This window comes from Tamandua tetradactyla, chromosome 1 (assembly GCF_023851605.1).
Source record: "Tamandua tetradactyla isolate mTamTet1 chromosome 1, mTamTet1.pri, whole genome shotgun sequence".
Classification (NCBI taxonomy): domain Eukaryota; kingdom Metazoa; phylum Chordata; class Mammalia; order Pilosa; family Myrmecophagidae; genus Tamandua; species Tamandua tetradactyla.
In genome coordinates, this window is record NC_135327.1 from 7,654,717 (window position 1) to 7,679,359 (window position 24,643).

A 24,643-nucleotide genomic window follows, 5' to 3' on the forward strand; every position below is an offset into this window, starting at 1 on the left:
TGCCCTGAGGATGGTATGACAGTGAATGAGTAAGTCAAGAATGCCAACAAGTCAGAAAAGCGGCCCCGTATTTCTCCAGAATGTCATGACGAGTAAGTAATGAGCAAAAGCCCACCAAGAGCTGGCAGTCTGGAGGGACTGGAGGCCAGGAGTATTGTTTGACTCCAGAAGCAGGAGTAGGCATCAGGAAATGAAGCTGGGCTCTTGACAGATCAGTTGACTGATTTCACCCTCAGTTCTTAGAGTCATCTTAAACAGGATGTCACTCTCTTCAACCACATACATTTTGTAGCACTTGCATTGCCGATTGAGTGATTCTCCAAGGGAAGAGAATAATACCCTTGTTATAACTGACAACAGTAGATACTTTGTAGACTGGTATCACATGCACACTGTGTGCTGCGAACTCTAGAAACACCACTTCATACAATCCTCACAACAGTCAAATGCAGGACGAATTATTAATGTTCCCATTTTACATTAGGGGAAAGATGCATGGGGAGGCTGAACCACCTGCTTAGAGGTTCACTGAAGAAAGTGGTAGCGGCTGTGCTCTAACCCCGGACTGTGTGGGCTCCAGCCTGTATTCTCCATCCCCTTGTTCTACTGCTTTTCAAAGAGCTTACCTACAGGAAACTTGGCAGATCCCTGCAGTGTTGGCTCCATCTAAGGATAAAGGAAACTTTGGCTGCTTAAACAAGCAAAGTTGTTTTGAGGGCTCAAACAGCCCCTTTGCAGCAACGCCCAGACTCAATTCTCACCCCTGCTCAATCTGGAAGGGTCTCTCCCTCTAAATTTCTTTAGAACTTTATGTTTCTCTCTTAAGAGATTTAACCTTTTCTCTTTTGAGGAATATTTATTTCAGGCAGATCTTATTCCTCTGCTAGAATTCCAGCTTCTAAAGGAAAAGACCTATGTTTAATTTACTGGCATTTTGTATATATTGAGACACATATTAAAATAAGGAAATCTATAAACAAAAGCAGAACCAACTTTTATTGACTATTTACCATATGCTAGACACTATTCTAAATACTTTATATCAATCACCTCATTTAATAACCACAATAATCCCTATGAGGGATTCAAATTATTCCATTTGACACATGAGGACATTTCAGACAGATCAACTAAGTAACCTGATCAATTAGTAATTGATAGATATCTGTGGAAAGAAGTGTATGAATGAACAAATTCTGATCACTACTAGCCACCTTCCAGTCCAAACAGTTGATATAAAATGCAATTAAAGGGTGCACCAGTGGTTTAGTGGTAGAATGTTCACCTTCCATGTGGGAGACCTGGGTTTGATTCCCGGACCATGCACTACAGCAGCCCTCCACCCCACAAAAAAAAGAAATGCAATTAGATCTTTACTCTAACAAAGACAGGGTTTTGATTTTCATGCCATTTCAAACTCATTTATTCATTAGGTCATACAGCTAAAAGGGCCACAATTTTTCTAGACATAATTCATTGAGAAGCAGACGGACTGAGAATTTATATATAATGGTAGTTTTTTTTCTTGCTAATTATAATAATAATTGCTTATTATAAAAAATAGGAAGGAAGTCATCCATCATCCCACCACCCCAAAACAACCCAGTAAACCTCCTGGTGTGTGGACCCAGAGACAGAAGTACATTTACACTCAAAGCTATGTTTGGAAGTCAGAAACCAAAGTCATTTTGGAGACAGGATAGGGGTATAAATGAAAGTGGGAGGGAGTCAACTTCACAAAAGATAACCAAGAAACGTTCGATATATATTTTTTGGTTCTGGAATATAACTGGCTGCTTTTTCTACTGTTTGACTTCCTGGGCTCTCCCAAGGTGGTATAGCCTGGTGCTCTAGCAGCAGGAGACCTTCTATAGGCATCAGGCTCTCTTCTTTGCCACTGCACTTTGAAATATACATCTGACCAGCCCTTCCCTGATGATCTGGTTAACTCCTATTCAGTCATTGGGTGGCAGATTCAGTGTCCCTCCAAAGGGAGGCCTTCCCTGCCCGTGACCCATTTACTGCCTCTGCTCTACACGTCCCATGCCTCCTTCTATTCTCCTCATAACCTTCAGGAAACGATCTTATAAGTTTGTGTTATATGTGTTGCCCTGACAGACTGTAAGCTCCCAGGGGGTCAACAACATGTCTCCCTTGTTCATGGATAAATTTATCCCAAGTGCCTAGAATGGTGTCTGGCATTAAATAGGAAACAATATAAATATGTTCTAAACGAACAAACAAATACCTAAATACTGTGTGGTCCAGCTGTGCAGTATAGCAACAGCATGCTGTAAGAATAGGGCCTTCTTCTCATCTCTGATTTGCTTCAGAGACTTAAGTGTAGCTAGGTCTTCTGGTTTATCATCCAGACAGAGGACACAGTTACCCAAGGTCAAATTGTGAGCATCAGAAACATGTTAGTACCAGACATTTCTTTGACAAGTAAGAGCAACAGTGCATGGTGATTAAGAGTCCCTGGTCAGAAAGGGAGTGTTCTAGTTTGCTAGCTGCCAGAATGCAAAATACCAGAAACAGAATGGCATTTAAAAGGGGGAATTTAATAAATTGTTAGTTTACAGTTCTAAGGCCGAGAAAATGTCCCAATTAACACAAGTCTATAGAAATGTCCAATCAAAGGCATCCAGGGAAAGATACCTTGGTTCAAGAAGGCTGATGAAGTTCACGGTTTCTCTCTCAAGTGGAAGGGCACATGGTAAGCACAGAGTTTCTCTCTCATCTGGAAAGGCATATGGTGAACACGGTCAGGGTTCCTCTCTCACCTGGAAGGGCACATGGCGAACACAGCATCATCTGCTAGCTTCTTCTCCTGGCTTCCTGTTTCATGAAGCACCCTGGGAGGCATTTTCCTTCATCATCTCCAAAGGTTGCTGGCTGATGGACTCTGCTTCTCATGGCTATGTCATTCTGCTCTGCTCTCTCTGAATCTCCCATTCTCCAAAATGTTTCCTCTTTTATAGGACTCCAATAAACCAAACAAGACCCACCCAAATGGGTGGAGACATGTCATCACTTAATCCAGCCTGACAACCACTGTTGACTAAATCACATCATCCAGGGAGATGATCTGATTACAATTTCACACATACAGTATTGAATAGGGATTATTCTACCTTTATGAAATGGGATTTTCATTAAAACATGGCTTTTCTAGGTGGCATACTTCCTTTCAAACCAGCACAGGGAGAGATGCATATTTGGTGCAAAATATATATTTTGGGTAGCATATTATCTAAATTTTTTTTTTTTTTTTTTTTTTTTTACCAATGACATATTTCAAGTTTATTCTCGAATGTCCGTTCACATCAGTGGGACCATACAGTATTTGTCCTTTAGTTTTTGGCTGGACTCCTCAGCATAATGTTCTCCAGGTCCATCCATGTTATTACATGCTTCATAAGTTTATCTTGTCTTAAAGCTGCATAATATTCCATCGTATGTATATACCACAGTTTGTTTAGCCATTCTTCTGTTGATGGACATTTTGGCTGTTTCCATCTCTTTGCAATTGTAAATAACGCTGCTATAAACATTGGTGTGCAAAAGTCCGTTTGTGTCTTTGTCCTTAAGTCCTTTGAGTAGATACCTAGCAATGGTATCGCTGGGTCGTGTGGCAATTCTATATTTAGCTTTTTGAGGAACCGCCAAACTGCCTTCCACAGTGGTTGCACCATTTGACATTCCCACCAACAGTGGATAAGTGTGCCTCTTTCTCCACATCCTCTCCAGCACTTGTCATTTTCTGTTTTGTTGATAATGGCCATTCTGGTGGGTGTGAGATGATATCTCATTGTGGTTTTGATTTGCATTTCTTTAATGGCCAGGGACATTGAGCATCTCTTTATGTGCCTCTTGGCCATCCGTATTTCCTCTTCTGGTAAGTGTCTGTTCAAGTCTTTTTCCCATTTTGTAATTGGGTTGGCTGTCTTTTTGTTGTTGAGTTGAACAATCTCTTTATAAATTCTGGATACTAGACCTTTATCTGATATGTCATTTCCAAATATTATCTCCCATTGTGTAGGCTGTCTTTCTACTCTCTTGATAAAGTTCTTTGATGCACAAAAGTGTTTAATTTTGAGGAGCTCCCATTTATTTATTTCCTTCTTCAGTGCTCTTGCTTTAGGTTTAAGGTCCATAAAACCACCTCCAGTTGTAAGATTCATAAGATATCTCCCTACATTTTCCTCTAACTGTTTTATGGTCTTAGACCTAATGTTTAGATCTTTGACCCATTTTGAGTTAACTTTTGTATAAGGTGTGAGATACGGGTCTTCTTTCATTCTTTTACATATGGATATCCAGTTCTCTAGGCACCATTTATTGAAGAGACTGTTCTGTCCCAGATGAGTTGGCTTGACTGCCTTATCAAAGATCAAATGTCCATAGATGAGAGAGTCTATATCTGAGCACTCTATTCGATTCCATTGGTTGATATTTCTATCTTTATGCCAATACCATGCTGTTTTGACCACTGTGGCTTCATAATATGCCTTAAAGTCCGGCATCGCGAGACCTCCAGCTTTGTTTTTTTTCCTCAGGATGTTTTTAGCAATTCGGGGCAACCTGCCCTTCCAGATAAATTTGCTTATTGGTTTTTCTAATTCTGAAAAATAAGTTGTTGGGATTTTGATTGGTATTGCATTGAATCTGTAGATCAGTTTAGGTAGGATTGACATCTTAATTATATTTAGTCTTCCAATCCATGAACATGGTATGCCCTTCCATCTATTTAGGTCTTCTGTGATTTCTTTTAGCAGTTTTTTGTAGTTTTCTTTATATAGGTTTTTTGTCTCTTTAGTTAAATTTATTCCTAGGTATTTTATTCTTTTAGTTGCGATTGTAAATGGGATTTGTTTCTTGATTTCCCCCTCAGCTTGTTCATTACTAGTGTATAGAAATGCTACAGATTTTTGAATGTTGATCTTGTAACCTGCTACTTTGCTGTACTCATTTATTAGCTCTAGTAATTTTGTTGTGGATTTTTCCGGGTTTTCGACATATAGTATCATATCGTCTGCAAACAGTGATAGTTTTACTTCTTCCTTTCCAATTTTGATGCCTTGTATTTCTTTTTCTTGTCTAATTGCTTTGGCTAGAACTTCCAACACAATGTTGAATAATAGTGGTGATAGTGGACATCCTTGTCTTGTTCCTGATCTTAGGGGGAAAGTTTTCAATTTTTCCCCATTGAGGATGATATTAGCTGTGGGTTTTTCATATATTCCCTCTATCATTTTAAGGAAGTTCCCTTGTATTCCTATCTTTTGAAGTGTTTTCAACAGGAAGGGATGTTGAATCTTGTCAAATGCCTTCTCTGCATCAATTGAGATGATCATGTGATCTTTCTGCTTTGATTTGTTGATATGGTGTATTACATTAATTGATTTTCTTATGTTGAACCATCCTTGCATACCTGGGATGAATCCTACTTGGTCATGATGTATAATTCTTTTAATGTGTTGTTGGATACGATTTGCTAGAATTTTATTGAGGATTTTTGCATCTATATTCATTAGAGAGATTGGTCTGTAGTTTTCTTTTTTTGTAATATCTTTGCCTGGTTTTGGTATGAGGGTGATGTTGGCTTCATAGAATGAATTAGGTAGGTTTCCCTCCACTTCGATTTTTTTGAAGAGTTTGAGGAGAGTTGGTACTAATTCTTTCTGGAATGTTTGATAGAATTCACATGTGAAGCTGTCTGGTCCTGGACTTTTCTTTTTAGGGAGCTTTTGAATGACTAATTCAGTCTCTTTACTTGTGATTGGTTTGTTGAGGTCATCTATTTCTTCTTGAGTCAAAGTTGGTTGTTCATGTCTTTCCAGGAACCCATCCATTTCATCTAAATTGTTGTATTTATTAGCATAAAGTTGTTCATAGTATCCTGTTATTACCTCCTTTATTTCTGTGAGGTCAGTAGTTATGTCTCCTCTTCCATTTCTGATCTTATTTATTTGCATCCTCTCTCTTCTTCTTTTTGTCAATCTTGCTAAGGGCCCATCAATCTTATTGATTCTCTCATAGAACCAACTTCTGGTCTTATTGATTTTCTCTATTGTTTTCATGTTTTCAATTTCATTTATTTCTGCTCTAATCTTTGTTATTTCTTTCCTTTTGCTTGCTTTGGGATTAGTTTGCTGTTCTTTCTCCAGTTCTTCCAAGTGGACAGTTAATTCTTGAATTTTTGCCTTTTCTTCTTTTCTGATAAAGGCATTTAGGGCAATAAATTTCCCTCTTAGCACCGCCTTTGCTGCGTCCCATAAGTTTTGATATGTTGTGTTTTCATTTTCATTCGCCTCTAGGTATTTACTAATTTCTCTTGCAATTTCTTCTTTGACCCACTTGTTGTTTAAGAGTGTGTTGTTGAGCCTCCACGTATTTGTGAATTTTCTGGCACTCCGCCTATTATTGATTTCCAACTTCATTCCTTTATGATCCGAGAAAATGTTGTGTACGATTTCAATCTTTTTAAATTTTTTAAGACCTGCTTTGTGACCCAGCATATGGTCTATCTTTGAGAATGATCCATGAGCACTTGAAAAAAAGGTGTATCTTGCTGTTGTGGGATGTAATGTCCTATAAATGTCTGTTAAGTCTAGCTCATTTATACATATTATCTAATTTAACTTGTATGGTCAGTTTATTTGAATACCATAATTACATGGAATCCTGAATAAGGTGTGAGATCTTGTTGGTCTATACAGGTTAGTGTGATGCCCTGATATAGATCCCAGAGGAACATGGGCAGAAAACAAAAAAAGTATTTGCAAAGTCCCCTTCGGGGACTGGGGAGAAAGGAGGAAATATTAAACTTTCCCATCTGGGAAATTCCTGATATTCTGGCAAGCAGTAGGGACAACCAATTCAATAGACTGAGCCCTATTCTTGGGGCTCTCCCCTATGAAGCTTATTCCTGAAAGGAGAAGCAAAGCCCACTTATAATTATGCCTAAGAGTCACCCCAGAGAGCCTCTTTTGTTGCTCAGATGTGGGGCCTCTCTCTCTCTCTAAGCCAACTCGGCAGGTAATCTCACTAACTTTCTCCCTATGTGGGACATGACTCCCAGAGGTATAAATCTTCCTGGCAACATGGGACATGCCTCCAGGAATGAACTGGGACCTGACATCATGGGATTGAGAAAGCCTTCTTGACCAAAAGGGAGAAGAGAGAAATGAGACAAAGTTTCAGTGGGTGAGAGATTTCATACAGAGTCAAGAGGTTATCCTGGAGGTTATTCTTACGCATTGTATAGATATTCCTTTTAGTTTATGGTATATTGGAGTGGCTAGAGGGAAGCACATGAAACTTCTGAAATGTGTTCCAGTAGTCTGAATTCTTGAAGATGACTGTATAACTATATAGCTTTTACAATGTGACCATGTGATTGTGAAAACTCTGTGTCTGATGCTCCTTTTATCCAGGGTATGGATAGATGAGTTAAAAAAAAATAAGGATAATAAATAAATAAATAATAGTGGAGGATAAAGGGTAAAAAATGGGTAGTTGAAATACCGGAGGTCAATGAGACAGAGGGGTAAGGGGTATGGGATATATGAGTTTTTTTTTTTTCCTTTTTATGTCTTTTTCTGGAGTGATGTAAATGCTCTAAAAATGATCACGGTGATGAATATACAACTATGTGATGATACTGTGAGCTACTGATCGTATACTATGGGTGGATTCTACATGTGTGAAGAGTTCTCAATAAAAATATATTTAAACAAAACAAAACGATCCCTAATAAGGAAGCAAAGACCAGGTCTAAATCTTGCCTCTTAGTAACCTGTGCAACCTGGGCCAAGTTACTTAATTTCTCTAATTTTCTCATAGTGTTGTTGTGGGGATTAGCAGATATAACAAAATAATTTTTAAAACACTACCAACACTGTTCTTGGTGCTAGGGATCCAGTGGTGAGCAAAGCAGCTAAAGACTTGGCCCTCCTGGAGCTTATACTCCAACGGGGAGAGAGGCAATAAGTAAATATAAAATATAATAAAAGTTAGTGATAAGTGCTATGCTGAAAAATAAGGCAGGGTAAGGAGATAGAGAATAAGAGAGCCACTATTTTAGAAAAGATATCGCCAGGCCTCTCTGAAGAGGTAACATTTAAGCAAAGTTCTGAATGAGGTAAGAGAATAGGCAATGTAGCAGAGGACCTCTGAGACTTGGATGACTCCAGATATATGGAAGGCATTTACATAGCTTTGGCAACTATCCCACGGTAAAAGCTAGATATATGTTAGCTATTACCATCCAGTCTAAGATAATATGGAACTCAAGTGTTTTCGCCTCATTTCCCTATGGAAACTCCAATAAAATATCAAAAGAAGTAAAAACAAGAGTAAATCATTGTGGTAGGGGGTACTACTGTTTATCCCGCAATACATCTCTTTTCCCTCAAAAACAGATTCCTGATTTTTAGCTGATAACAGAGCTGCTCAGAATAAGGACCACAATTCACAACCTCCCTTGAGCTGTGGGGAGTTGTGACCAACAGGAGTGCAAGGGTTGCCTGCAACTTTCAGGAGTATCTTAAAGGAACAGAGCACCCTTCTTTTTTTCATCCTCCTTCCTGCTGGTGGAATACGGACTTAAACGCTGGGGCTCTAAGTCTTGGACCATGAGGTGACCTTAGGTATGGCACCTCATAGGCATGGCAGCCATGAAAGGCAGAGCAACCAAAGAGAAGACACTGGGATCCTTGACTCCATGGAAAGCAAAATCAGCCTAGGACTAGTTAAATCTGGATTCCTGATTGCAAAGAGTAAGTAAACTTCTATCTTTTTTTAAACGATTATTGCTTTTTACCCTGTTTCTCTGAACCTAACTGAAATCTGACTAATAAAATCCCAAACAGCAAAAGCAATGGACATGGGCTTAGGGGTGGTGTGTGTTTTGTGTCTCTGTGTGTGTGTGAGATGAATGAGAATTAGGGAGGGTGGAGAGGGCAGGGTGAAAATCGTTAGGGAACAAAGCATTTCAGTTCAAATAACTTCTAAAAGACAGGAAAAGGTAGAAGCATGAAGATAGATAAAAGCCAAAGTCCAGATTATAGGGCCAAGAATGTGCCATTGAAAGTGGGAGACAAACTGCTGTGTGGGATTCCAGTGAGACTTTGGGCCTGGAGATGGTAAGGTGGTCCAAGAAGATTTAGGAGCATGGTTGAAAATCAGGGGATCCATTGAAGCTCTGGTCTTCTGGATAAACACTGTGCCAGCAAGCTCCCCACTGACACCTCCAGCACACAGTGGGCCTGTAGCCCCACTTAACCCCAAAAGACAGGACTCTTTAAATAAATGGAATGAACCGCCTCTTGACATAGAGCTTCTAGTAAGAAACCTAGCACCCCGACACTGACATTTGAAGGGTCTTCAGTCTAACTGCTGGTGCCTATTCATGTTCCTAAAGCAAAATATGTCCTTTAATTTGGCAGAAAGCTCCCAGTAGCTTCCCAGCCAGGGGAGAATCCTAAAGGTGAAAAGACAAACAATTCCAGAGGAAACCAAGGCTTACTCCCTAAAACAAACAACAGCAGCCTTGAACATTTCCATTATTGACTACGAATGGTCAAAAAAGCATCTAAGGAAAACCAACAGCATGACAAAAGCTAAAATATAGACAAATGAGAAACTTACAAAGAAAAAAACTCTATGCCTTTAGATAAATTCTTAAGCTATTGGAATAAACAGACAAAAAAGCTCTTGGAAATAAACAATATGCAATCTGAAATTAAAAATTCAGAAGAAAAACCAGAAAATAAGAAAAGGAAAAAATATTCATAGAATATTCATATATTCATAGAATTATAAAGGAAAGAGATATAGAACAACAATCCAGGAAATCCAACATCAGACTAAATAGGAATTTCAGAAAAAAAAGAAATTATCTAAGAAATCATGAGGAAAATTCCCCAGAGCTGAAGAAAGACATGAATCTCCAAACTTAAAAGTTATAAAAGTGCTGAGCAGGATGAAAAGAGACTATCCAGCCTCCTGACCCTTCAGAACTCAAAAGGAACAAAATTCTAAGTTTCCAGAGGGCCAAAAATGCAGTCTCAAAAGAGAAGAATAAGGCTGGTATCAGAGGTCTCAGTGGCAATAATGGGTGCCTGGAGATAGTGGAGCTATCTTTCCAAAGGAAAAGTTCTAAGCAAAGTTATTTGGAAGCTGGAATTCTGTATATTAAGCCAGGCAAAATAAAGACATTTTCAGCAGCATAAGGATTTAAACAGTTTATCTCTCACGCATTGTTTTCTCAGTAAACTACTGGAGAATATGCTTCCCCTAGATTAGGGCTTAAACTAAGAAAGAAGAAATAGGATTTAAAAATTAGAGATCCAACAAATGAGATGTGAAAGGAATCCGAGGAGGAGGAGGAGGGTAGCTTGGGGGCCTCAGCTGAGCTGTAGGCCTCCAGAGCCCCAGATTGATTAAAGCAGGAGAGCAGAAGGCTCCAAGAAAAAGGAATAACAGCTTCCCTGATAAGTTTGTCAAAAATTATACTGAAAGTCTATGGGAAAGAATGGACAGATTTAGGAATAGAACAAAGAAAACTAAATCATACTAAAGAGCAATTATTAGGTCCAAGAAAAACAAAGTTAAACAGAAAGGAAAAAAATAACCTAATTTGGCTCTGCAGTAAAATTATTTACATTGTCATAAAACTGCAAAACACTGAATACTGATTTAGCCAAAAAATTGTGATACTGGGAAAAAAGAGGAAGGATACGGAGTGTTAATGGAACTGTGGCACTTATAAAAATGCTAAAGCCTCACATACTATCCTAGAAAGTCAGACCATAACATCTAAAACTGATGAATCAAGAAAGAACAGTACAGTAATGTGAAGTCCTTGTTTGGACCTGATTCAAACACAAAAATATTTCCAAAGTAATCGGACATCTTTGCTAATAAGGGATTATAATCATGGCTTTAAGTGTAGTTAGGTTTAAAAAAATAGTCCTTATTCTCTCAGATGTATATAAAATAATTATTGATAAAATGATGTCTAAAATGTATTCCTAAATAATCCACTAGCAGGGTAGACATAGATGAAACAAGATTTCCATAGATTGATGATTCTTGAAGTTGGATAATGGATGGTACTTGAGAGTTCATTATACTACTCTCTTCAGTTTTAGATATGTTTGAAACAGCAAGATAGTGGTATAAGCATATTATTTAGCTATATGGAAACAAATGCTAGAACAAATTGCTAATGGAATCAAAAGTAGAATGTTGGTGTTTGTATGTTGGTATGTTTAATAAATAAAATAAATTTTAAAGAAAGTACATGATCTTAGGGAAAAGGAAAGGAGGGAGGGTAAAGAAGGGGTGGGGGTGTAGGAGACAGCTGTTTTTTATTTTAAGATTTTAATGATATTTGGCCTTAAAATATCATTTTGAAAAAAAATTAATTTTAATTAAAAAATGGAGGAATCACCAGAAGCACTAAAAGCAGAAAAATTAAATGTTTAGCTCAGAGAGAAGAGAGAGGCTGAGACCTTTTTGTAAGTTTTTTTAAAAATCATGTTCATGTATTACTTTGAGTTTTATAAGTTAGCTATTATTATTAACTACTGTCATCAGCTTTTTTTCAGCTTTATTTTTGCTAATCTTAACATCTATAAATGGAATATTTCCCCAGATGAAGAAATTTAAATCACCCCAGCATGAATAACTCTACATTAAATGTGGTAATAACTATTTTTGCCATCAAACTATTGTCTACCATTTGTCACGGCTTTACATGTGTTTTTTCTAATCCTTATAACATTCCTATAAGGAAGATACCAATATTACCATTTTACAGATGAAAAAAATTGAGGCTGAGAGACATTAGCCATTTGCTGGAGCTCATGGAGTAGAAGACCAGGCCTGTGTGGCTCCAATGCCCAGAGGCTTTGTACCACCTACCTCTCCTTTACATCCTGTGCTGGTGTCAAAGGATGTATGTACCTCAGAAAAGCCATGTTTTAATCGTAATCCCATTTTGTAAAGGCAGCTGTTTCTTCTAATCCCTATTCAGGATTGTATATTTGAAACTGTAATTAGATAATCTCCTTAGAGATGTGACTCAATCAAGAGTGGTTGTTAAAATGGATTAGGTGGAGACGTGTCTCCACCCATTCGGGTGGGTCTTGATTAGTTTTCTGGAAGCCTATAAAAGAGAACAAGAGAGAAAGCCAGGAGATTCTGAGAGAGCAGAGAATGACATAGCTACAAGAAGCAGAGAGTCCACCAGCCAGTGACCTTTGGAGATGAAGGAAAACGCCTCCAAGTAGCTTCATGAAACAGGAAGCCAGGAGAGAAAGCTAGCAGATGACACCATTTGCCACGTGCCCTTCCAGATGAGAGAGAAACTCTGACCATGTTCACCATGTGTCTTCTCACTTGAGAGAGAAACCCTGAACTTCATCGGCCTTTTTGAACCAAGGTATCTTTCCCTGGATGCCTTAGATTGGACATTTCTATAGACTTGTTTTAACTGGGACATTTTCTTGGCCTTAGAATTGTAAACTTGCAACTTATTAAATTCCCCTTTTTAAAAGCTATTCCATTTCTGGTATATTGCATTACAGCAGCTAGCAAACTAGAACACATCCACTAGTTCATATGATCTAAAAACACACATTTTCTCAACAACCTCATGAAACAGGAGAGGCAGGATGAAGAAACTAAAGGTAAGAAGAGCTAAGTAACTTGCCCAAGAACCCAGGTCTGCTGACCCTTAACCCAGTACTCTTTCTACAGTCTCTGATCATCTGTCCTCTCAACAACAAAATGTCAAATTATTCACAGCCTCCTCATGGGTATCTGACATAAGAATCACTCTAAATCAATGCAGCTGAAACAGGAATTTTAAAAAGAGAGGAACTTAATTTTTCCAAAGGAACTACAGTAATAAACCATGGAATGCTCTCAATTGCTTGAATGTCAGCATTTTGAGAGTCCCTTAAATGGGCTCTTGCAATGTTAACAGTATGTCAGGCACTGCAAGCAGCTGAAAGCAGTTCTGACAACCATGCCATTCTTCCTGGTTCCAAAGGAAAGAAATGAGCTCTGTGTGCTTTTGCCTTCAGAAGAGAGTTTTACCTCCTAATTCTACCTCAGAGTCCACGGGCATGCGGCTTTTTATAGTTGTCAGAAATCCCAGACTGGTGCTACTCTAGAGGCCAGGCAAGTTTGTAAAAGCTCTACAACAGGCTGGGGAGGGATGGGAGCCAAAAGGGAGGGTGGGCCAGCGAATGTCTGGGCCCTGGTCATCTCAACCTCTGGGTAGCTAACTGCCCTGCCTCAGAGAAGGAGCCCCAGGGTTCTGTATAAGCACCATGAGCCTGGTTTGAGATGAGACTCCCCAGCCGATTCTGGCATCTGAACAATGGCCAAGCTAGAAGGAAGAGGCTGTTTACTTGGGTTCAAACTCTATTTATAGCACCAGCAATCTGCACATATTTGGATGACAAATTTCTGGGCTTCAAGTGAGTGGTGCTTTGCTTCTGGACAATTTCACTAAACACACCACCTTCCCTGCACCACCCCCATGCCCTGTCACGCTGCCCTCAGGAGGTTTTATTTATGTTGGTGAATTTTAAAAGTTTATAAAAAGAAATCGTGACTTTTAATCCATTTCTCTATGAGTTAGAATTACACGGTATCATTTTTCTTTAAGGTTTGACTCATGGAAATTAAGCTCTAATACAGTTGTATTGTATAAAAGTACACAACTGTACCGACAAGGAACAAAACACTGCCTAAATGAGATGTCACTTAACATGTGCTGTATCATGCTGCTGAGCCCCATTCAAAACTTAGCAAACACTTCTTATGGCAGTTTATGTAGGAGGATAAAAAGCTTTACAGAACAGATTCACGAACAATGTATAATGACACCCATATTCCAAACAAAAGAGGTCTTACTACCCACAGAACAGGGACGGAAGCACTTGTAGGGTCTGATACTCAGAAATGCTCCCGCCCCTACCCCCACCACTGCTGCAATACAGGAGAGGGGTTTGACAGGAACAAAAAGATGCAGAGCCTTCTGCGCAATTTTAACTCACAGAAGGTGTTATGTCCGTGCCAGCAGATTCGTTTGGAAAAACAAGCCTACTACTAAAAGCTGCTGTGTTGTTTACAGCAAACGCATCCCCCCTGAGACAGGCAATGCCTAATTCCAAAGGGGGAAAAGAGGTCATTAATCAACACGTCTGCTGGCTAAAATGTTGGAGGCTTCCAGTCCTATCACACATGGCAGGCAGGAACCGGCAGAGAGAAAAAGGATAGTAGTAAATGAGGAGAAAGGTTTAGTCCAAGAGCGATCCGCCAAAGAGACTGACTTGTTTTCTTATCTTTTCCCCGTTAATGATGAAGCTCCTTAGAAGACAGACAGAAAAGGCCCTACGATAATCCTTCAACAACACCACTTTTAAAATCGGGAGAAAATTGCTGATGAGGGTGAAGGAAAGAGAAAGTCTATACACAGAGGGAATGTAAAATTATTTTAGAATTTTTTGCAGGTCAATTTGCCAATACTGTGTTGTCCACACGTTTAAATTCATTGAATCTTTCATTTCACAATTCTACTTCAAGGAATTAAAAGAATGTACTTGCCAGTCAGACTTTAGTTAAAATGTCACCTCTTCAGAACTCCCCTAACCATCTGTGGTAGTTAGAATCAGTTAACTTGGCCAGGTGAAGGTGCCTAGATCTGTTGCGGTGGACATGAGCCAATGGTATGTGAAACTCATCTGTCACTGATTACATCTGCAGTCGGCTAGGAGGTGTGCCTGCTGCAATGAATGACGTTTGACTTAATTGGCTGGTGCTTAAATGAGAGACTCAACATAGCACAGCCCAAGCAGCTCAGTATACCTCATCTCAGCACTCGCAGCTCAGCCCAGGCCTTTGGAGATGCCGAAAGAAATCACCCCGGGGAAAGTTGTTGGAACCCAGAGGCCTGGAGAGAAGGCCAGCAGAGATCACCCTGTGCCTTCCCACGTAAAAAAGAACCTCAGTTGAAAGTTAGCTGCCTTTCCTCTGAAGAACTAATGAAATAAATTTCCTTTTATTAAAAGCCAAGCCATCTCTGGTGTGTTGCATTCTGGCAGCTAGCAAACTAGAGCACCATCCAAAGATAATAACCCATCTATCCAACACATCACTTTCATTTCATTGTCCGTTCAGCACTGCTATTTTTCTTGTTCATTAATTTATTTACTCTTTCATACCTGCCCCTCCCCCACCAACCCTGCAACCAAAATGTCAGTTCCATGAGAGCAGGCACCTGAACTGTCTTGTATATCACTGTGTGCTGGAAACTAGCCAGGGGCATTACATGCATCCTCTTATTTAATCCTCACAGCCACCTGACGTGGTTTCTGTTATCCCATTTACAGATGAGCAAAGTGCAATACAGTTTAAGCCTAGTGAGTGGCCAGTAAGCAGCAGTTGAATGTGAACATGGTTTGTATGACTACAAAACCGAGGCTCTTAGCCATCTCCCTCAAAATCAATCAAAAGTTTAAATGTGCACAGTTTTTACCACACAATTCTAGCTTTTGAAATTTGTCACATGGAGATAATCAGACTAGAAAACAAAGACAGATACATCTTTACTGCAGACTATTTATAACTGCAAAAATTGGAAATAATTTTAGGCAAGTCACCAGTTGGCTATCAAACTCGAGTTCTGGTAAATGGAGGTCCCCCATTTCAGAGACTGTGAGGATTTAATGACAGAATGCACAGTACCTGGCTCATAGTTGGTATATGCAATATACAGTATGCCAAATTGGTAACAGAGGCTATCTCTGGGCAGTGGGGTTAAAGGGGAGTTTTTTAGTTATTTTCACTAACAAAACCATGTACTTCTATATTGCTCTAATGTTTATTAAAAATATTTTAATGTTATAGTCATCAAAAATATTTTGGAAAAAAAAGGATAGAGAAAACAAAACTGGAGGAACTTAAATGGAGGAGGGAATTGAGTTTATGCAACAGTGATGGAAACTAGTTTACTAGATCTCAAAATAGAAACACTCCTCTTTTATTCTCTAAAAGAACAAGATCTTTAACCCGCTTATAGGTCCGATCTAATTGTAAGAGTGTACATTCACAGTGAAATGAAGGAGGTCCTTAGTAACAGCACAGACCTACAGGATTAATTTACTAAGATGGTGTGGCAGTTAGGTTCAGGCGTCAATTTGGCCAGGTGAAGGTGCCTAGTTCTGTTGCTGTGGACATGAGCCAATGGCATGTGAGCCTCATCTGTTGCTGATTACATCTGCAGTCAGCTAGGAGGCGTGCTTGCTGCAATGAATGATGTTTGATTTAATTGGCTGGTGCTTTAATGAGAGAGCTCAATGTAGCACAGCCTAAGCAGCTCAGCATACCTCATCTCAGCACTTGCAGCTCAGCCCAGGCCTTTGCCTGGAATACAATACAGAAAGGAATCACCCCAGGGAAAGTTGTTGGAACCCAGAGGCCTGGAGAGAAGGGCAGCAGAGATTGCCCTGTGCCTTCCTGTGTAAGAAAGAACCTCATTTGAAAGTTAGCTGCCTTTCCTCTAAAGAACTATACATTTTTAACTAAATAAATCCCCTTTTATTAAAAACCAATCCGGCAGTTCGTTCCCCACTTCCAGGTCCGAGGAGGTGGCCTCTTCTCCACGTGCAGTTGCAGGCTTCGGGGTCCTTGCTGGACTGTCGGAAGCCCGGGTCGGTTTTGGGGGAGCAGCCGCCGCCGCCGCCACCGCCACCGCCACCGCCACCGCCACCTTTCGCCCTCCCTATCGCTAGGCCGAAACCGTAGTAGCATCCGGCAGGGAAATGGTCGTGCTTTCGGTGCCCTCTGAAGTCACTGCGATCCTGTTAGATATCGAAGGATATTTTATTTCCTTATATCCAAGAAAATGTTAAAGAGTATCTGCAAACACATTGGGAAGAAGAGGAGTGCCAGCAGGACGTCAATCTTTTGAGGAAACAGGCTGAAGAGGATTCCCATTTGGATGGGGCTGTTCCGATCCCTGCAGTTTCTGGAAATGGAGTGGATGACCTGCAACAGATGATCCAAGCTGTGATAGATAACGTCTGCTGGCAGATGTCTCTGGACCAAAAGACTACAGCATTGAAGCAGCTTCAGGGCCACATGTGGAGGGCAGCATTCATAGCTGGACGCATGAAAGCAGAGTTCTTTGCAGATGCAGTTCCAGCAGTTAAGAAATGGAGAGAGGCTGGAATGAAGGTGTATATCTATTCTTCAGGGAGTGTAGAAGCACAGAAACTGTTATTTGGGTATTCTACAGAGGGAGATATTCTTGAGCTTGTTGATGGTCACTGTGATACCAAGATTGGACACAAAGTAGAGAGTGAGAGTTACCGAAAGATTGCAGACAGTATTGGGTGTTCAACCAACAACATCCTGTTTCTGACAGACGTTACTCTAGAGGCCAGTGCTGCTGAGGAAGCAGACGTGCATGTAGCTGTAGTGGTGAGACCTGGCAACGCAGGATTAACCGATGATGAAAAGACTTACTACAGCCTCATCACATCCTTCAATGAACTGTACCTGCCTTCCTCAACCTAGAGAAGGTTTCTCACTGTTTACAGAGTTGTCCCTATAGTCTGGTTTTATTTTAATGGTAAACGAAACTTAAAAACTTAAAAAAAAAATACATATATAGACACACATTATGTATGTGTATGCTCAGAATACCTTCCATGTCAGTGAAAAAAACCTCAATTCAGTGAAATGAAAGCTTATTTAAAGATGTATTATATGTAGAAATTGTTTGAAACCACAACTCTAACCCTTATTAAAGTCAAAGTGTAGTGGATAGAAGAAATTACTAAAACACAGATAAAAAAAATACAGATCAAATGTGTTAAGTTTATCAGATCATGTACCAAAATGGAAAGCTAATTTTGAGAAGCTACTCAGAATCCTTGTTATTTTAAAAATTCAAAGAATTATTCCTAAAAATAATCTATTGCCCCATTTAATTGTTGACCTAGTTGTCTGAAGATTATAACAGCTGTATTTCACAATATTTGCCTCTCTGTGTTCACAAGACAAAGATATTTGCTTCTGCTCCAAAAGATAGCAAAATTGGGAACAAAAACTCACTTCAATCTTGATCAATCAAGTATTTGTTTTAAGAACATACTTACTATTCATCATGGCACCCACAGCAAGCAGTTGCCTTACCAGTGAAAAAGTTGCATTGATATAACAGCTAATATTTGTTAATGTTTAACAAAACAGTCCTAATCCTACAGTTATTAAAGATTTTGTAGTTACCTTTCTAACTACTTAGCACAGTTTGAAGATATATGTTAATTGCTCTATGCTTTAAAAAAAACAAAATAGTTTTCAGTCCATAAAGTCAGTAAGAGCTCTAACATGTAATATTTTCCTCTGAAGAGGATAGGAGAAATGTAATAGCATTATTTATCCTTGTTCAATTCTAATGGAATGTCATGTCAATTTCATGCTGTGATTAATAAAAACATTTTCTTCAAAAAAAAACCAATCCGGGCGGGCCGCGGTGGCTCAGCGGGCAAAGTGCTTGCCTGCTATGCCGGAGGACCTCGGTTCGATTCCCGGCCCCAGCCCATGTAACAAAAACGGAGAAACAGAATACAATAAAACAAGAAAATGTTTAAAAATGTTTCCCTTTCTTCCTTCCTTCCTTCCTTCTATCCTTCCTTCCTTCTCTCTGTCTTTCCTTTAAAAAAAAAAAAAAAAAAAAAAAAAAACCAATCCATCTCTGGTGCGTTGCATTCTGGCAGCTTTGGCAGACTAAAACAGATGGCTTTACTAAAATGTGATCTGAGGAAATGTTGAAACATACACAAAAGGGAAAAAAAGTTATTTTTCACCATATCTGCCTTCTAAAGAGAGAAGCTCCTGTCAAATGGAATATCTTTTGACTGATGATCACCTTTCAGAAACATGGTAGAAGTTTGGATTTTCTGCTCTGTGACCCCTTTCTGGGATGCCCAAATCATGAGCAAAGATGAAAATGCTTATAAAAGCTTTGTGTGGATGAATTTTTTGCTCTTGATGAAAACCAAAGTAGGGACTGGGTTTCAATTCTGGGCTAACTGAGAAACAGAAAAAGAGGTGGTGGAGATGACCAGGAGAGGACCTTCACCTCCAAGGCCATTTACAAGGCATAAACCAAAAGGGGAAGCTGATTTGATCTAGATTTGAAAATGCTGAGACGTCTGGGTTATATGAAGTTTATTTACCAAGAGTGATCAAGAAACAAACTAGTGTTCCTGGAAGATGGCGGCTTAGTAAGACGCGCGGATCTTAGTTTCTTCTCCAGGACACCTACTAGGGGAGTAGAAACGATACAGAAAGCGCCCAAAGCCACAACAGAGATAAAAAAGACAGCATACCCCATCCTGGAACGGCTGGCTGGCTGAGAGAAGCAGCTCGGGTGAGATCGCCGAGGCGCGCGGGCCTTACCGGGCGGGGTGGCAAGCGGCCGGAGTTACTCCCTTCCCCCTTCCCGGGCCGGCTGGGAGAATTGGAGAGGTGGTCCCCTGAAACCAAGGCGACTGGCGCCCACACCACGCGCAGCCCCCGGACCAACTGAGAGAATTGGATCGGAAACCCCCAGGCCGCGGAGAACGGTGACCCCGTGACTCCCGGGGAACGTGCACTCTCTCGGGCGGGCCGCTGCCGCTGGCACCCTCCCGCCACGCTTGTTGCCCAGGGCCGACTAGGAAATTCGGACGGGCTCTTTCCCTGGCTGCGGCGACCAGCAACCCTCCCTGCGTTCAGACCCCGGGCCGGCTCAAGCCGCTTCGGCTAGCGAACCCCCAGGACGGCGAGAGTTTTCCAAAGTTTAAGGTCCCACAGCACCTTTTACTGGTGGGACCCGCAGACAAACGTGTGCCACGAGCGCCACCTACTGGGCAGGATAAGAAAAACAGAACCCAGAGATTTCACAGAAAAATATTACAACCTTGCTGGGTCCAACACCAAGAGAAATCTGAATAAATGCCCAGACGCCAGCAGCAGAAGATAACTGTCCACGCTCAAAAGATTGAGAATATGGCTCAGTCAAAGGAACAAACCAATAGCTCAAATGAGACACAAGAGCTGAGACAACTAATGCTGAATATACGAACAGAAATGGAAAACCTCTTCAAAAACGAAATCGATAAATTGAGGGAGGACATGAAGAGGACATGGGCTGAACATAAAGAAGAAATAGAAAAACTGAAAAAACAAATCGCAGAACTTATGGAAGTGAAGGATAAAGTAGCAAACATAGAAAAAATAATGGATAGCTACAATGATAGATTTAAAGAGACAGAAGATAGAATTAGTGATTTGGAGGATGGAACATCTGAATTCCAAAAAGAAACAGAAACTATAGGGAAAAGAATGGAAAAATTTGAACAGGGTATCAGGGAACTCAAGGACAATATGAACCGCACAAATATACGTGTTGTGGGTGTCCCAGAAGGAGAAGAGAAGGGAAAAGGAGGAGAAAAACTAATGGAAGAAATTATCACTGAAAATTTCCCAACTCTTATGAAAGACCTAAAATTACAGATCCAAGAAGTGCAGCGCACCCCAAAGAGATTAGACCCAAATAGGCGTTCTCCAAGACACTTACTAGTTAGAATGTCAGAGGTCAAAGAGAAAGAGAAGATCTTGAAAGCAGCAAGAGAAAAACAATCCATTACATACAAGGGAAACCCAATAAGACTTTGTGTAGATTTCTCAGCAGAAACCATGGAAGCTAGAAGACAGTGGGATAATATATTTAAAATACTAAAAGAGAAAAACTGCCAACCAAGACTCCTATATCCAGCAAAATTATCCTTCAAAAATGAGGGAGAAATTAAAACATTCTCAGACAAAAAGTCACTGAAAGAATTTGTGACCAAGAGACCAGCTCTGCAAGAAATACTAAAGGGAGCACTAGAGTCAGATACAAAAAGACAGAAGAGAGAGATATGGAAAAGAGTGTAGAAAGAAGGAAAATCAGATATGATATATATAATACAAAAGGCAAAATGTTAGAGGAAAATATTATCCAAACAGTAATAACACTAAATGTCAATGGACTGAATTCCCCAATCAAAAGACATAGATTGGCAGAATGGATTAAAAAACAGGATCCTTCTATATGCTGTCTACAGGAAACACATCTTAGACCCAAAGATAAACATAGGTTGAAAGTGAAAGGTTGGGAAAAGATATTTCATGCAAATAACAACCAGAAAAGAGCAGGAGTGGCTATACTAATATCCAACAAATTAGACTTCAAATGTAAAACAGTTAAAAGAGACAAAGAAGGACACTATATACTAATAAAAGGAACAATTAAACAAGAAGACATAACAATCATAAATATTTACGCACCGAATCAGAATGCCCCAAAATACGTGAGGAATATACTGCAAACACTGAAAAGGGAAATAGACTCATATACCATAATAGTTGGAGACTTCAACTCACCACTCTCATCAAGGGACAGAACATCTAGACAGAGGATCAACAAAGAAATAGAGAATCTGAATATTACTATAAATGAACTAGACTTAATAGACATTTATAGGACATTACATCCCACAACAGCAGGATACACCTTTTTCTCAAGTGCTCATGGATCATTCTCAAAGATAGACCATATGCTGGGTCACAAAGCAAGTCTTAACAAATTTAAAAAGATTGAAATCTTACACAACACTTTCTCGGACCATAAAGGAATGATGTTGGAAATCAATAATAGGCAGAGTGCCAGAAAATTCACAAATACGTGGAGGCTCAACAACACACTCCTAAACAACGACTGGGTCAAAGAAGAAATTGCAAGAGAAATTAGCAAATACCTCGAGGCGAATGAAAATGAAAACACAACATATCAAAACTTATGGGACGCAGCAAAGGCAGTGCTAAGAGGGAAATTTATTGCTCTAAATGCATATATCAGAAAAGAAGAAAAGGCAAAAATTCAGGAATTAACTATCCATTTGGAAGAACTGGAGAAAGAACAGCAAGCTAACCCCAAAGCAAGCAAAAGGAAAGAAATAACAAAGATTAGAACACAAATAAATGAAATTGAAAACATGAAAACAATAGAGAAAATCAATAAGGCCAGAAGTTGGTTCTATGAGAAAATCAATAAGATTGATGGGCCCTTAGCAAGATTGACAAAAAGAAGAAGAGAGAGGATGCAAATAAATAAGATCAGAAATGGAAGAGGAGACATAACTACTGACCTCACAGAAATAAAGGAGGTAATAACAGGATACTATGAACAACTTTACGCTAATAAATACAACAATTTAGATGAAATGGATGGGTTCCTGGAAAGACATGAACAACCAACTTTGACTCAAGAAGAAATAGATGACCTCAACAAACCAATCACAAGTAAAGAAATTGAATTAGTCATTCAAAAGCTTCCTAAAAAGAAAAGTCCAGGACCAGATGGCTTCACATGTGAATTCTACCAAACGTTCCAGAAAGAATTAGTACCAATTCTCTTCAAACTCTTCAAAAAAATCGAAGTGGAGGGAAAACTACCTAATTCATTCTATGAAGCCAACATCACCCTCATACCAAAACCAGGCAAAGATATTACAAAAAAAGAAAACTACAGACCAATCTCTCTAATGAATATAGATGCAAAAATCCTCAATAAAATTCTAGCAAATCGTATCCAACAACACATTAAAAGAATTATACATCATGACCAAGTAGGATTCATCCCAGGTATGCAAGGATGGTTCAACACAAGAAAATCAATTAATGTAATACACCATATCAACAAATCAAAGCAGAAAAATCACATGATCATCTCAATTGATGCAGAGAAGGCATTCGACAAGATTCAACATCCTTTCCTGTTGAAAACACTTCAAAAGATAGGAATACAAGGGAACTTCCTTAAAATGATAGAGGGAATATATGAAAAACCCACAGCTAATATCATCCTCAATGGGGAAAAATTGAAAACTTTCCCCCTAAGATCAGGAACAAGACAAGGATGTCCACTATCACCACTATTATTCAACACTGTGTTGGAGGTTCTAGCCAGAGCAATTAGACAAGAAAAAGAAATACAAGGCATCAAAATTGGAAAGGAAGAAGTAAAACTATCACTGTTTGCAGACGATATGATACTATACGTCGAAAACCCGGAAAAATCCACAACAAAACTACTAGAGCTAATAAATGAGTACAGCAAAGTAGCAGGTTACAAGATCAACATTCAAAAATCTGTAGCATTTCTATACACTAGTAATGAACAAGCTGAGGGGGAAATCAAGAAACGAATCCCATTTACAATTGCAACTAAAAGAATAAAATACCTAGGAATAAATTTAACTAAAGAGACAAAAAACCTATATAAAGAAAACTACAAAAAACTGCTAAAAGAAATCACAGAAGACCTAAATAGATGGAAGGGCATACCGTGTTCATGGATTGGAAGACTAAATATAGTTAAGATGTCAATCCTGCCTAAATTGATTTACAGATTCAATGCAATACCAATCAAAATCCCAACAACTTATTTTTCAGAAATAGAAAAACCAATAAGCAAATTTATCTGGAAGGGCAGGGTGCCCCGAATTGCTAAAAACATCTTGAGGAAAAAAAACGAAGCTGGAGGTCTCGCGCTGCCTGACTTTAAGGCATATTATGAAGCCACAGTGGTCAAAACAGCATGGTATTGGCATAAAGATAGATATATCGACCAATGGAATCGAATAGAGTGCTCAGATATAGACCCTCTCATCTATGGACATTTGATCTTTGATAAGGCAGTCAAGCCAACTCACCTGGGACAGAGCAGTCTCTTCAATAAATGGTGCCTAGAGAACTGGACATCCATATGCAAAAGAATGAAAGAAGACCCATCTCTCACACCCTATACAAAAGTTAACTCAAAATGGATCAAAGATCTAAACATTAGGTCTAAGACCATAAAACAGTTAGAGGAAAATGTTGGGAGATATCTTATGGATCTTACAACTGGAGGCGGTTTTATGGACCTTAAACCTAAAGCAAGAGCACTGAAGAAGGAAATAAATAAATGGGAACTCCTCAAAATTAAACACTTTTGTGCATCAAAGAACTTCATCAAGAAAGTAGAAAGACAGCCTTCACAATGGGAGACAATATTTGGAAATGATATATCAGATAAAGGTCTAGTATCCAGAATTTATAAAGAGATTGTTCATCTCAACAACAAAAAGACAGCCAACCCAATTACAAAATGGGAAAAAGACTTGAACAGACACCTCTCAGAAGAGGAAATACGGATGGCCAAGAGGCACATGAAGAGATGCTCAATGTCCCTGGCCATTAGAGAAATGCAAATCAAAACCACAATGAGATATCATCTCACACCCACCAGAATGGCCATTATCAACAAAACAGAAAATGACAAGTGCTGGAGAGGATGCGGAGAAAGAGGCACACTTATCCACTGTTGGTGGGAATGTCAAAGGGTGCAACCACTGTGGAAGGCAGTTTGGCGGTTCCTCAAAAAGCTGAATATAGAATTGCCATACGACCCAGCAATACCATTGCTAGGTATCTACTCAAAGGACTTAAGGGCAAAGACACAAACGGACATTTGCACACC

At 39.4% G+C, this 24,643-nt stretch overlaps 1 protein-coding gene and 1 pseudogene across 3 annotated transcripts in view; one reads left to right on the forward strand and one right to left on the reverse strand.

The window, feature by feature from the left end:
• PKIG (cAMP-dependent protein kinase inhibitor gamma) overlaps positions 1–24,643 on the reverse strand; it is a 149,771-nt gene that overhangs the window by 54,442 nt on the left and 70,686 nt on the right. The window lies entirely within an intron of this gene.
• LOC143683424 (enolase-phosphatase E1 pseudogene) lies at positions 16,848–18,385 on the forward strand (annotated as a pseudogene).